Source organism: Elaeis guineensis, chromosome 4, assembly GCF_000442705.2.
Source record: "Elaeis guineensis isolate ETL-2024a chromosome 4, EG11, whole genome shotgun sequence".
Lineage (NCBI taxonomy): Eukaryota > Viridiplantae > Streptophyta > Magnoliopsida > Arecales > Arecaceae > Elaeis > Elaeis guineensis.
In genome coordinates this window covers 39628956-39634146 of record NC_025996.2, presented here as the reverse complement: position 1 = coordinate 39634146, position 5191 = coordinate 39628956, and the positions used below count along the sequence as shown (strand labels likewise).

General features: G+C 43.9%; 1 long non-coding RNA gene across 1 annotated transcript; it reads left to right on the top strand.

The window, feature by feature from the left end:
* The first annotated feature begins 3946 nt into the window (after window positions 1-3946).
* LOC105037390 (uncharacterized) lies at window positions 3947-4742 on the top strand. The gene is made up of 2 exons (XR_830572.3): window positions 3947-4240; window positions 4328-4742. It is a non-coding gene; the product is annotated as an uncharacterized lncRNA (long non-coding RNA).
* Window positions 4743-5191: the final 449 nt, after the last annotated feature.

Below are 5191 nucleotides of genomic sequence, written 5' to 3'. Positions count from 1 at the left end.
GAACTAGTAGATGATATGTCAAAACCACTACTTTTAGAGCATTAAGTCCAGATCGTTCGAGTATAATATTATAAGTCGAAGGGACTCGAACTACCATAAACGTTATGAAGATGGTGCTCTGTTGTGGTTCAGTTTCAACGGTTAAGGGGAGAGAGATTTCTCTTTTTACCGTGACAGCATCTCCTGTGAAGTCGATCAATGGCGTTGAGACTCTTCTGAGTCGATCAGTTGGCAGTCGTATTCGAGAGAAAGTCGAGTAAAATAGAATATCAGTCAAACTTTTATTATCTACAAGGATTCTTTTTACATTATAATTTACTATTGTTGTCGAGACAACAATAGCATCATCGAGTTTGAATTTTTCGAACATCTTCTAAAAAAATTATTACATTGTTGAGTCATCGTCGTTTCGCCGATTCTTCTTCGAAAGTTGCACTCTAGTTCGATCGTCCAAAAATCATGTTGATCACTCCTGCAGTCGGCTGATTATTTATAGCTCCCTTAGTTTGCGGCTGAGACCGTCGATCGGCAGGAGCTTGAGTCGACGGATCTCTCCGATACTTTTCGAGTTAGCCTCGTCGAATCAGGGTCTCTATCTCTCTCTGAGTTGGATATATTATTCGGTATCATGACCGTGGTCACGATAAAATCGATAGTACTTCTTTCGATCACGGCTCCTCGATGGTGCTTTCATCGGTGGAGGGTGTCGTAGGTATTCTGCTCCTTCAATTTTTATGAGGTCTATGCACAGAGAGTAGAAAGAGGAGTGTAGGAGTCATACTTGCCGTAACTCGATCTTGGACTCTGTCGTCGAGGTGAAGCTCGCTTATTGGAAAGTGGCTGACTTGATTCGGTCGGAGCTTCTCCTTTCTTCTATTTCTTCTTCTTCTGATCCTTACCTTCTGTCTGACATCGGTCAGAAGCTCCTTCGTCCATGCGCATATACTTGTATGCACGCTCTAGAAGTTCTGCATAGGTCCGAGGGAGAGTCTTATCTAAAGAATATATAAATCGAGATCCCCTCAGACCTTTTTTCATGGTCGATATAACCATATCTTCATTGAGGTCTTTGATCTCAAGTGTGGCCGCATTAAAACGAGCTACAAAATCTCTTAATGTCTTAGTCTCTCCCTACTTGATTGAGAAGAGACTGTCAGAAGTTCGTGGTGGCCTTCGGCTAGTGCTGAAGTGAGCCATGAAAAAATATTCGAGTTGCCCAAAGGAATATGTGCTTCTTGATTGAAGCTCGAAGTACTAGGCTCGAGCAGCTTTCTGAAAGGTCGTCGGGAAGCCAATGCATAAGAGGACGTCGGTTGCCCCCTGAATCGTCATAAGAGCTTTGTAGCTCTCAAGATGGTCAATTGGGTCGGTGGAGCCATCATATGGCTCCACTTGTGGCATCTTGAATCGAGATGAGATCGGCTCGTCCAAGATATGCTGAGAGAGAGGTTGGGTGGTGTGAAAGCCATAGTCGTTGGAGAACTTCTGACCTTCCATCTAAAGCTGGGTGAGTCGGCGGTTGATTTTTTGAAACTTGCGTTCGTAGTCATCGAATCGTCGTTGCTGGAAAACTCCGGAGGTGGAACCTCTCGACGAGCCTGAAGGAAAAGCAGAAGGCGTTCGCGGCCGTTTCTCCTTCCTAATGCTGTTGAGGCGGGAAGGAGAGGGGGACGTCGTGAGCGATGGGTGGCACGACGAGAGTACTGAGAATGTCATTGTTTGTCTCGACGGAAGAGTCGAGATGGTCGCTCTGGAGAAAGAGAAGGTGATCGCCGCGGATGATGGTAGCTGTGCCTGGACGGCACCGATTGTATCACCAGCTGCTCCAGCGGTGGCTGTTGCTGTTGGGTTTGCTGTTGTTGGAGGCTTTTGATTGCCTCCATCAGAACATTCATCTGCTGCACAAGTGCAGCGATTTAGACAGCGTCCGTGGTGACCACAGGACGCGAGGAACTGGGCTTTGCTATCGGAGGTGGGGGAGGAGCATCTTCCCGACGACAAGAATGCCTCGCCGATTCAATTGTAGTCGAATGTTGGGCTTTGTGATTTTTGGCATGATAAACTGTAAATTTCTTCTCCCTACCTGGTGTGCCAATCTATTGCTGTCAACTCCCTGTCGCCTGTTGTCGATGATGAGCACCTGCAAAACAGCACCCTCACAGATCAGAGTTGTGTCCGATGGGGATCCTCCGATGCTTAAGTCAGAGAAAAAATTAGTGAACAGTAGATTTGAGAGTAACAGAATTTTGACCTCGAAGTGGCTTACCAGTACTGTTTCCGTACCCCATTTTTATAGATGAATCTCATGTAACCATCGAGCACGGGATCTCACTTTTTATGGTGCTAAATCATCGAACCATAAATGTAGAGTTAGTGGACCGTTAATTTTTTTTAATGACCGTGACATGTAGTCGATAACCGTTCGCAACGGTTATGGTAAGTTGAACAGATTACCGATCATATGTCGGTAGGATCTATGAGCATCCGTCGGCTAGTAGTTCTGTTATGTCGATGGTTCCAGTCATCTGTTGTTAATCGGTAGTAGTTGAACATTAGTCGGTCAGCCGACTATAGATCGGTGAGATTTGCTCAGTTGGTTGATGAAAAGTTGGGACTGCACATTTGGCGATGCAGAATCGGAGTCGTGGTAACAAAAGTCGGAGGTCGATCGGTTTATCCCAATAATAAGGATTAGGTTTCAAAGGATTTAAGCATTTCTTTTTTCTTTTTGAAATGAAAATAAATTTTTTTCTAATCAAATAGCTGGAATAGAAGTCATTCACTTATATAATTCTATTCTTGAGTTCAACTCCTTCTAACCAAATATATCCCAATATTTCATCTATATACTCCAAAATGGGAGAGAATGAGAGTCTCAAGCTGAAACAGAGCTATTTTGTTTTTTGGTAACAAAACAGAGCCTTAACATCCACATGATTTCTCTTATCTATCTACGGTACCTATGAGTCATTCTGTTGTTCCAATGCAAGTCCAAGACAACTTACTGCATATTATATAGGATCCACTCTTTCACCGGCCCATAGACAGCCTCTCCGATCCAACGCCAGGCAGGAGACGATCCCAGACTGAACACTCTACCTACTATTTTCAATAAAGTTATCAAACATATCCAGACACCAGCCGGAGAAAGGAACAAAATAATTCCAGGTACTCAAGATGGCCATGGAAATATTGGCAGTCAAGACCAAGTCTAGCTAGACTCACATCCAACCCAACCTGTCCCCACCCACTTTCGGCCATGCACCCAAATTAGAACTAAATAATTGTGATGCGAAAGTTAATCTTCATTAAAAAAAGGCACATCCATCCAGCTGCAGCGAATGGGACCTTTCGCGTGTCCCTCATGTGGTAAGATTCCTTTAGGAACTGGAATGTGCCAAATTCCAACCAAATGAACACAGCCGTATGATAACAATCCACTTCTCATCTGTACCCTCCCACGAGATTGTCATCTGCATCCTCCCACAAGTTTCGATGCTGCTGGTCCCACCACGGGCTCCTCCAGCCAGCCGCCCCATCGCCGTATTCTTATCTAACCACTGCGTCTCCAACGCCCCAAAGTCCATTCCCATTTCCTTACTCTATTCTCTCTATATGTCCTCTTTCTTGATGCCATCATAAGAGCTAAATTAACCATGGAGAGGCTCCCAGCAGTGGAAGAAGAGGAGCAGCAGCAGCAGCACGGATTCTTCTCGTGCTGGGGCTCGCTGTGTGGAAAGATAAGAAGGCTAGGGAGAAGGCGGCGGCGGCGAGGAAAGCTATATGTGAGGAGGGGTAGTTTCAAGTATGACCCACTTAGCTACTCACAGAATTTTGATGAAGGTGGAGGTTGGGAAGAGGAGGAAGAGGCAGAGAGATCCTACCGTGGGTTCTCTTCGAGGTATGCTGCGCCTCATACTCTGAGTTCTGGTCGGCCACAGAGTCCATGAGAGCTAAGGTGGGGTTCTCTAACTCTCTTTTATTTTTATACTTTCTTATTGCTGATTGGTGGTTTAATTTGGAGGCGAGGAGAGGTGGTTCGGAAGAGTTGGTGGGAAAAAGGATGTGCTACCAAAGCTACTTTAATTATTATAACACAAATTATTTCGTATATGATAGTGTATACACTCTGATATATTGTAAATATGTTGTTTATCATGGATCATTTGTGTATGATGATTGATACGCCCCTGCGAAGTTTCCAAAACACACCAAAAAAAAAGGTTGATTTCTTTCCAAGGTACCACTAACTAGTCTTTCTTGTAAGTTTAACTATTTTTGTTTTTTGAAGAATTTTCATGGTGGATTCCTACGTACTGTGGTCCAGTGTCTCAGCCTTTGTCCTGATCGCTGATTTGATTGAGGCCGGGGGCCGACTGGAATTTGCACCTTTCATGAGTGCTGGAATCCCGCAGAGGTGAGATCCCGAGTATTGTTCCCTCGAAGACCATGGTGGAGGTCGGGTTGGTGTCGGATGTGAGCATTGACAATGGTGCCCGATGCACCGAACGCGTCATTCATCAGTATCATGGAAGCTCTACCGACGGTCTTCACAAATTCTCGCTTGGAAACACAAGCAGTGCCTTCCCCCCGCTCTCGCACAGCACCACCTTGCCCTTGCAATGGAGGCCGTTCATTGAGCCATCGACCTTCCCTGGCCTTAATTGTAAGTGACTCTTTGTCAGACTTTCTCTTGTCTTCTTAAATAAATAAAAGCAATCTATCCTAAGATTTTAAATTTAGTTCAGAAATAAATCCAAAAATTTATTCATCTGGATCTGGATTCTAAATTTAAACCCAAAATTTATCTATAACATTGGGATAGAATTTTAGTCAGTCCATGCCTAAAACCCAAAACTTTGATCTAATTTTAAGTGTATACATGTATATGTACATAAATGCATGCATGCATAAATAGATATATACATGATGTATTGGATCTCAATCAAGTGGTGGAGTTTGGATCATTACAGCACAGAGAATTTTTCTTTTTTTTTATGAGAAAAAACTGGTAAAAATTATGGGAAAAAAAGGGAGTAAATCTTCAGACGTGCACAATTTCATATGTCAAGATTCGGTTGAAAAATTACACTGACTGGGAGCTCATCCGGGGGCTACTTATCCCCGATTAGCCACCATTAGACGCCATTGTAGTCCTCTTCCTCTTCCCTGCCTTTTATTCCCTTTACCA